Raw genomic sequence first — 10,220 nt, forward strand, 5'->3', positions numbered from 1 at the left:
CGGTTTGGGTTGAGTAGTGCATATCTAGATGAGTTTGTTGGTTTTGAGGTGTCGAGGGTTCTGCTCAAGGCCACACATTCTAGTCTCAGGACTCAAGAATGGAATGATTGTTATGACTGACTTGAGGATTGTAGTTGGAAGTGAGTGGTTGATTGATGGATTGGAATGTCGCAATCTATAGCGAGAATTATGCCCTTTCAGTTTTCCGACACTACTAGAAAAAAGACCTTTTACGACGCGCAAAACACGACGCTCTTTGATTTATGTTACGCATTAGAGAGCGACATTAAAAAAGTGTCATCTCTTCAAAAATTTTAAGGATTTAGGTCGCGCATTACTGAGTGCCCTTAAATTCGTGTCTGATGTAAAAATATTAAAAACACGGAGGGCACCTATAATAAAAAGGGCGTCCTCTACAAATGTCGCTTTATAATTTTAATAAACACGCATTTCTGGGACTCAGGGGGGAAACTAAATCCCCCAAAATTTTGAACACCCGCTTCCTCTTCCTCTCTACTCTCTACACCCGCCAAATCAACTTCATTCTCTCCCTTCTTTCTCTCTGCAAACCCCTTCTTCTCCGATCGACTTTCACTTCCTTCTATGTGCAAACCCTAATCAAACATAACACATTTGAAATAGTAATATCTTCTTTCATTTTCTCCCCTACTACTCTCTGTAAAACCTAGCAGCCGCCACCACTAGAAACATGGAAAATCCCCCAAAATTTTGAAGTACCCCGCTCACTCCTCTCAATATCTCTTGCGCTTTCGTATTTATAGCCAGAGTTGGAGAGCGAAAAGAAGAAAGAAGAAAGAAGAAAGAAGAAAGAAGAAAGAAATGATGTACGTATTCTTCCTCTTTTCTTCCTCTAGCTCGATCACAATCCTTCTTCTCCCTTCTTATTATTTCTTTTTTTATTTGCAGGTGAGGGTGTGAGGTGGCGTTCAAAGGTTGTCAAGGGGTTGTGAGGAGCTATAGGGCTCAAGTTCGAGGTTGAAGATTAGAAACCGAAGGTTGAAGATCAGATTTGGGATTAGATGAGTCGTTGGTACAACTGACGTCGTCGTGGTGTAGGTCAGATGAGTCGCCGGAGTCCAGGCCAAGTAACAGTGTCGCTGGAGTTTCGGGAAGCTAACGATGTCATCAATTCGAGTGCAGGTGATGTGCCGATTATTGATTTTGGATCAATTACTAACTGTTTGCCATTTTCTTTCTAGAAAATCAATGTAGTGTCTGCTTCTTAATCTTGTTCTCTATGAGTACCATCGTTACCGTCTCTGGTAAAAACATCTAACCATATGCCAGATTCGTTGATTCAGGTTCTCCTCTTCTCCTTTACGTCCCTAAACTTCTTTTCAATCAACACAATTAAGTTTTTACTGCCCACTAAGTGTTTGATTATTTGCTTCACTGAGTATTGCAATATTTGATTATCAAATCAAGGCCCCTGTCTCATCTTGTGTAATCCATTTTTGATACTAGTATTGTTGTTGTATGTTAAAAGGCTACAAAAGTACCTGTTAAAGAGTATGAGTTTGATGAAAAGAAGATGGCAAATGTGCAGTCTCATCTGGTGCGTATCAATAAGGGCATTATTGTACTTTTTAAATTTATTATTATTTTTTAATTTTTAATAATTGGGTTATGCAGGAAAAATTGGTTGCCAATAACTATTACTTGAACAGGTCTCCAAAAGATGCGTACAGATAAATATATTATTCATGAAGTGAAGGCAAGAATAGTTGAATGGTATATGATTATGAACAGGGGCAAATGCATAAAACAAATTATGATTCTTTTTATTATGGATGGTGCACAGGACAAGGGCAGGCTGGTCAAGACTGGAAGGTTTACACATTCATATCCATTTTGTTGAAGATCTGATACCCCTCTTATCTACAGAGCAGTTCCCATGATGAGCAGGTAATAAACAATAATAATATTAGTAATGACCTTCTTTCTTTTTAGCATACCCTTTTTAATATGTTTTAATTTTTATTCTGGATCCATAATACAGTTGCTTGAAGCAGCTTGGTGTCTTACAAACATAGCTGCTGGAAAACCTAAAGAAACAAGAGCTTAATTGCCTGCATTACCTTTACTCATTGCTCAAATTGGAGGTTAGTGTTAAGTACTTAGTTTTTAATATTTCTTGATTTTTTCATATCACTTCAATGGCGTAATTCTAATTTTGTAATTGTTATCCAAAAAAGAGTTCAGTGCCTGTTGCAGAGCAGTGTGCATAAGCATTAGGAAATGTTGCAGGAGAAGGTGAAGAACCGAGACAAATTCTGATTTCTCAAGGGGCATTACTTCCTCTTGCAAAAATGATGTTGCCAAATAAAGTTTTAGTTAACGGGTGAACCAAGTTTCTCTGAACTGATTAGTTTTTGTAAATTTTTTATACAAAATCCAATTCTGTTCTTCAATATTATAAAGATCAACGGTAAATTGGTAGTTTTTGCTTTTGTTTTCCAATTTTCAGGCGACAGCATTGTCAGGGCCTCCTTATATCTTTGTTTCTACTCCAGCTTGTGTCCAAAGATGTCTTTCATCAGGTGTTCTTCAAGCAAAATCCGTTCATGATTATCTTTCAATTATTATTCTTGATAAGGTATGGATTCTTTTCTTTCTGTAACATTTATAATACTCTTTATTAAAGTACTGATTCATGTTAGTAAATCAGGCAGATCTTCTTTTTACATATGGATATGAAAAGAATCTCAAAGATCTCAAAACTCACATTCCTAAAAGATGTCAATGCCTTCTCATGGCTGCTACCTCAAGGTTTGTTTGTGTCATTATCACTTCTTATAAGATGGTATTTCCATTTCTACCCCTGCAATTTCTTCATTCAATTAATTCTGATGAAATTTTTGCAGTGATGATGTTGAAAGCTTGAAGAAGCTTTATCTACACAATCCCTATATTCTTACTTTAGCAGAAGTTGGTGATGGAAAGGACGAAATTGTCCCCAAAAATGTTCAGCAATTTTGGGTAAGAGCTTAAGAGCTAAAATCTTGTATACTTATTTAACAAACTTATTTTAGGGCATTTCTTTAATACATTTTATAGTTTCTTGAATCTTTATTTATTTCTTTTACTTTTATATTTAGATACAATGTAGTTATCGAGATAAGCGTCTTTACATTCTTGCAATTTTGAAGTTGGATCTTGTTCAAAAGAAAGTCTTTATATTTACAAATACAATTGACACAAGTTTTAGACTAAAACTTTGAGCAAGTATTATTTTTCCCATTAAATTAATCTTTTTTTTACCTATTATAGATTTTAATAAAACTTTTTATATATTTTTTGACAGTTTGGTATAAAATCTGCTGTGTTAAATGCTGAATTGCCTGTGAATTGACGTCTACATATTCTTGAGGTATTATTCCCTTTGACTTTTCTTGAAGTTTTTATAATTCTATATAATGTTTTTTAGGGTTTTGGTTCTTAAATGAATAAAGAAAACAAATTTCCTGGGCGGGAAAGAAGCAGACATACTTGCTGGTAAGATGAGTATGGTACAGTTGCAAGGGCGGGACCAGTTGCTGACAACACAAAATGAAATGCTCAAGGTACTCTACTCTACTGCTTCATCATATATGTCTGCAAGTTTGGTTGGCAGTTTCCCTTATTACAGATGCGTTGGCTGCATCTGGTCAGGTATAAATTAACCAAATGTTGACTTTGACTTGACTTGACATATAGTTTAAGGAAAATGTTTGACTATTTGTCAGTTAGTTGACTTCTTAACCATTTTTTTGTTTTGTTTTGTTTTAGGCGTTGATTGCTAGTTCGGTTTCAAAAGGGAATTATAGATCTGTGAATGATATCACATACTTCGTGTTGACTGTAATGTTAATTAATAATTATTTTGTTTATATAATATATAAAGATGTTTTTATTTTATAAAAGTTAATTAATGTTTTATTATTTTCTTTAGATTGGTTTTGTGATGGGTGTTACTTTGGCTGCAATATTGGGAGTTTCATTTGGTTCCATAGTCACACTGTTCACTAAGGACATTGGAGTATTGGCGATTGCTAGAACCGGGGTTTTGGTAAACTCCCTATAATACCCTTGTTGTTAATATATATATATATATATATATATATATATATATATATATATATATATATATATATATATATATATATATATATATATTCTGATGCGTTTTGATTTTGTGAAAAAAGTTTGTGAGTGCTAGTCAGCCTTTGAATGCTTTTGCTTTTATTGTTGATGGTTTGCATTATGGAGTTTCAGACTTCCCGTATGCTGCTTATTCCTTGGTATGCTTTTTTTTAGACATGAATATAAAATTACATATTTGCCCTTGGATTAATATGTTTTCACTGTAGATGCTTGTTGGGATTTTATCGTCTGTAATTGCAACTTGTTATGAGATGGTATTACCACATTTTTCATACTAATACTAATTACTAAGGCAGATTTCATTTGAAGTGTCTCTTGGATTAATAATAGCACAATGTTTATCAGGCCAAAACCATTGCATTTTGCAATAGTTGATGAACTTGATTATGTCCTAATTGATGAGGGAAGAAACCCATTGCTGATAAGGGGTGAGGTATGTCTTCTTACTTTGAGTATTGTACGGATAAATGATGTTTAAAAAATATTTGGGAAAGTAAACAAAAGGAACTAGTTACTTAACAACTTTGATATTTTGATATGCATCTCATTCTCAGGCTAGCAAGGATGTTGCACGTAACACAGTTGCTGCTAAAGTAGCTGAGCTTCTCATGCGTGGCCTCGTATTTTACTTTTTTGCCCTTCTTTTTCCTTTTTGATGTCTTGTTATCCATCTCCATTGTATGCGTATCTCATTGTTTGTTCCACTACACATCATGTAAATTTATATATTGTAACAAATAGAATTGTAAGACATTAAATTTTATGAAATGGATTATATTTTTTGTATATGATATTTTATTTTATATTGTGAGGCATTAAATGCAAATTTAATTTGAAAATTAGTAAATCTATAAAAAATATTTTTTTTTAACATTTAAAATTATGATACGCAAACATGCGTGTCATCTTCATTTATGACATGGCCTTTCTTGACAGAGGCTTTCTTCATACACATTGCGTGTCATTAACACGCGCGTCGTAAGGTTACGACACGCGAATGCGTATCGTATTCCTTTATGACAGGGCCTTCCTTGATACGCATTGCGTGTCGTAACCGCGCGTCGTAAATGCGCGTCATAAATGCGCGTCGTAAATGCGCGTCGTCTATAGATGACGCGCAAAAGCGCATCGTCTCTCTTTATGACAGGGCCTTCCTTGACACGCATTTGCGCGTCGTCTGAGCGTTTTATGACGCGCAATGAGCGTCGTAAAAGGCCTTTTTTCTAGTAGTGCGAGTTCGGAGAAGCAGTGAACATGCTTGTAACTTTCAGAGTTGGGATGTAAACCCAACATAGGGCCATTTGGTTGCGGTTTGGCGATAGTATGCAAACGTGGGAATACGAAATAGGATTGATGTGGTATGGATGCTTAGTGATGCGATCAAGGGTCTGTTTTCCTTAAATATAGGAAAGTCAAGTACCGAATCGAAGATTGAGATTGCAGTCAAGGAGCGTATGTTTTGGATCGTAAGTTAGTGTTTGTGTATGCATTTTCATGGAATCCTTAAAGTTATAGTGGTAATAATTGGGAATTTCAGAGGTCTTCAGCTGAAATCCAAAATTCTCTTAGGATTTGATTGGTCCTTATCTGGAAGATCATACTGAGTGTGTTATGCATTCCAAGAGTCAGGGATGGTTTGTGCCTGTTTGAGCCGATTTGAGACATGGTTGGTTTCAACACCAGTAGGTGGTGGTTCGAACCCTAAGTAGGGGACAACTGGTATTCTGCTCGGAGGGTCATCGATCTGTTCGAGTTCATGATGTTGGAAGAATGGATCATAAGGATCTGCGGTGCAGGTATGTGGAATCTCGTTTCAGGATTTGGTCAAGGCAGGGGTATATAGTAAGTGGCGATCAGATGTATGTGTCCGGAAGGTACATGGGTTGTCTCTCAACAGAAAGTAGTTGGTCAAGGAGCTCATGTAATCATTGTTTCCATTCAGAATGCTAATGTATATATGAGGAGCCACTGGGATCACTCAGGTTGAGTATCAGTGGTTGAGGGATTTTTTTAGTTTGTTGTTTGGATTGCTATTTTTAGTTTTGATTGAGCAGATGTCGATCGGTAAATCATTTCCAGAGACGGGTATGTTCAATTCTACGTGGGTTTTGGTTCTTTGGATTAAGTTTTAATGTGTTCTCGACCATTGTTCATTTCACGCATCATCAAAGCAGAGATTCTTCAGAAGTATTGGATTTTATCAGTTGAAGTTCAATGGATTCTTTGGCATATCGCCAGGTTCAGCTCGAGTTTGGACGATGTTCTTGGTTATTGGGAGTCCAGAATTTTAGGTTAGTAATTGGATGGACCTGACTAGAGCCTTAACAACATTTTTGGATGACCACAAGGTTTTAGTGAGTTAGTTGTGTATTGGTTGGATCTGTTCAGTCTCAATCAAGTATGGGATCTTGTTTCGACCGTTTATTCTATCCACAGCTCGTGTGCGACCATGATTTCATAAGGTTTGCATTGGTAGAAGCATGTTCTGTGAAAGGAATTGTGTGTGGTAAGATTATGGCTTTGTGGTGCACGATTAGTGTTGAGGGGGACGTTGTTTTGGTCCATGCAAGGCGATGGAATAAGGTGAGTATCTTTAGGCCCCCAGAGTGTTGTGCAAATGATGTAATGTCGATAATATCGGTGTGAAAGCGGGAGCATTCTAGACATGGGCTGAGGGCCGGGTTGGGCATTCCAGACTCATGCTGTGGGCTTGCGCACAATCCAGAGCTACGTTGAGGACCTTTTAGGGGTATTCCAGTCATAGGTTGTGGGCTTAGTGATTATGATTGTTCATTCCTTCTGCTTGTGGTAATTTCAGTGTTAGCGCATTGATAGAAGTCAGGAGACTCACAAATCAGCTGGTTTGGATAAAGGGAATTGTTAAGGGTTGTTGGGAGTATCAGTCACGTGTTGGAAAGTCTCTAAGGAATGTATGCACTATAAATCCCTTTTGTTCGCAAGCTGTTATTAGGGCTTTGATTATCAAGGTTGGAAATCAGTTATGAAGTCTCGAATCATAAATTTCTTTGTGAATGTCTCAATTGATTGCTAGGTGGGGGTATGCCTGAGTTGATATGGGTTGGATGCAATGTGAAAATTCTTGGATTGACCATCTTTGCTCGTAGGAGCAGTGGTTGGTAATGGCATGAAAGGGAGTCAAGGGTTTATTTCAGATTTTGGTACATCTTATGGATTTGGATTTGGATGAAGATCACGATAGATATGTTTTGAGCATCTTTTCTGCATGTTTTGGTGGTGTCTCCAGTCAGGGACTAGAGGAAGGTTAGTGAATGGATGCTGTGGATTAGAAGATTTAAGGTGAAATGCAAGTGGAAATCCTTGGATCTCAGATTCTGAGTTATGCATCGAGTTGGTTTTGGTCGAGACCCACGTTGGAAGTTGTGGGTATATATATATATATATATATATATATATATATATATATATATATATATATACACACACACACACACACACACACACAAGATCTTACATTAGACGTTTATGGATTTAGGAATCTGTGTAATGGATTATCAGTTGGAAGGTTCAAGGCCAAAAAGGGATGTTTGTAGTACGGATGGTAGAAAAGGCCCTTGTGACTATGCTTTGGAATGGTTCTACCTGTGTGTAGGTCTTGCAAGTTATGGGACTTCAGAATTATAACAACAACATATCAGTTTGACCGTTAAGGAATCGGTGTCTTGTTCAGCACTAAAATGTTTATCTCTTAGATTGTGACTTGTAACTCATTGTGTTCATGAATTCGTTAACTTCAGGATGAGTCTTTTACTCGAAGGATTATCTAATCTTCTACCAATTGAAAGATTTCGGCAGCAAGGATCTGTCAATAATTATGTTTTCAGTGGAAACAATAAGATAATCAAGGAATGAAAGTGTTATGGTCAGTCGGAATATGATGTGGAATTGTAATGCCAGTGTCTTACCATGGGCTGTCTGTTAGGGAGTCAGACAAGGTTTAGAGTTTTGAATTTCAGGCAGACTGGTAATGGTTGTCCATTAGGGGCAGTGGATGAAGTGTTCTAATTGTTCGGTGTGGGTGGGAGGTAGTAAGGAGTGATTTCGAGGACGAAATCTAATTTAAGGGGGAGAGAGTTGTAACATCTGTGTCCTTGGATGAATCGAATTAGGGTTTCAGAGTGTCAAAAGATTGGATTTTTGTGAAAAGGGGGTCCTCACGACGTGAGGCATGGATGCTCACGACGTAAGGAGGGCCGCATGCAGATTGTATCCGAGACTAAGCTCACAACGTGAGCAATAAGAGCTCACGATGTGAGGAGCGCTGCAATCTAAGTTCACGAAGTCTTAGGGTTTCCCACATATTTAAGCCTCATTATATTGGTTTTAGGGTTCATTTATCAGCCTCCACCTTCCCCTAACTCAGAATAACCCTAAACCTAATCCATCTTGGTGATTTTGAATCCATTTTAGTGTATTGGTGGCTACAAGAAGAAGAAGAAGTGGTTCTAGAGTGTTGTTTCAGCAAGGAGGCTTCATCATCATCATCTTGTGCATATCTTGGACCATTGTAAGTATCCAAGATCCAATCTTTATGAGCTCAAATTGCTAGATCTAAGTTCTAAGCTCCGTTTTGCAAGTTTATGTTGGATTTCATGCTTGAGATCCATAAAGTTGGCAGCTTTTATGGATCAGTGAGTCATTCTCTATGATTTAGTCTTATGGATCTGGAGTGTGGTTGTAATTTCTGAATCTTGGTTGAGTTTGGGGCCATTTCTTGTCATTTTGACCTAAGATAGGTTTAGGACATGCTTGGGGCATGCATGCCCATCAAGTAATCGTTTTTATTTGCCTTTGGAGTCCTTGTTAGCTTCTGGAAGAAGTAAGATTAATGGTTTGATGGATTAAAGATATAAAGTTGGGTTTTTAGCCTCAGACTGTTCTCACGATGTGAGAAGCCTTTGGTCCAGTTTCTGGACATCTTCTTGGGGCTCACGACGTGAGAAAGGACTCTCATGATGTGAGGGTAGCCCCGTTGACTTTTCCTTGGCTGAGTTAACTATGTTGAATCGTGATGAGTTGGCATCTGATTGAGTGATCTCTCACTACGTAACCAAGGCCGATCACATCGTGAGGTGTATTTTTTGGGCCTTTGGGCCTTGTTGGTCCCTAGTTTTCTGTATGTGGGCCATTTTGGTGATTGGGCCCATTTGGAGCTTTGGGTATCTTTTGGGAAGTTGGGCCATAGTGGGCTTTTGATTCTACTGGTGGGCCTCGTATTTTTTTTGCCAAGTGAGGAAAGGGTAAAATGGACTTTTACCCTGAGTGTTGAGCAATCCGACTTGAATCCTGGTAATGGGTTGTGGACCAATTAATTTGGTATTATTTATTGGTGCTAGCGCGCGGGGATTTTCCGAATCGGTGGTCTGAGCTTTTATCTGAGATATACGGCAGTTTGAGGTGAGTTTTCCTCACTGTACTTACGGGTCAAAGGCACCAAGGCTGACCCATTGGATTGATATCCTTCTATACACTGATATGCTGAGTATGGAATAGATCTGCATGATTATATACTTTTTGCTGATATGCTTAGTCTGGTAGATCTGTAGGCTACCTGTAATTTTGTCTGCATGACATATCGTATATGCTGGTTATCTGCTATATGAGGCATATTATGGTGAGTTGAGGTTTTACTAATTTATGCTATGGACAACAAACCCGGGAGCATTCCATATACGAGATGAGAGTCGATTGGCATGCCAGACTTGTGCTGAGGGCTTGTGGCATATTGTGTTGGGTTGAGGTTGTACTGCTTTGTGTTGTAGCCAACAAACCCTCGAGAATTCCAGTTATGAGCTGAGGGCTGGGTGGGGCATGCCAGACTCATACTGAGGGCTCAGGTGCATTCTAAATATGAGATGAGGACCGGGTGGTGTGCCTGACTCGTACTGAGGGGTTGAAGGTATTTCAATATGATGACTAATTAGGTTAAGGAGCAAGCCAAACATAAGTTGTGGGACCTTAGGGCAAGCCAGACTTATGTCGTGGGCTCAGGAACAAGCCAAATATGAGCTATAGGC

General features: G+C 38.1%; 1 long non-coding RNA gene across 1 annotated transcript; it reads left to right on the forward strand.

Annotated features, from left to right (window-relative positions):
* The first annotated feature begins 918 nt into the window (after positions 1-918).
* On the forward strand, positions 919-2,340 carry LOC128128704 (uncharacterized). The gene is made up of 4 exons (XR_008226717.1): positions 919-1,322; positions 1,508-1,576; positions 1,654-1,926; positions 2,021-2,340. It is a non-coding gene; the product is annotated as an uncharacterized LOC128128704 (long non-coding RNA).
* The last annotated feature ends 7,880 nt before the right edge of the window (positions 2,341-10,220 follow it).

The sequence above is a fragment of the Lactuca sativa genome, chromosome 9 (assembly GCF_002870075.4).
Source record: "Lactuca sativa cultivar Salinas chromosome 9, Lsat_Salinas_v11, whole genome shotgun sequence".
Lineage (NCBI taxonomy): Eukaryota > Viridiplantae > Streptophyta > Magnoliopsida > Asterales > Asteraceae > Lactuca > Lactuca sativa.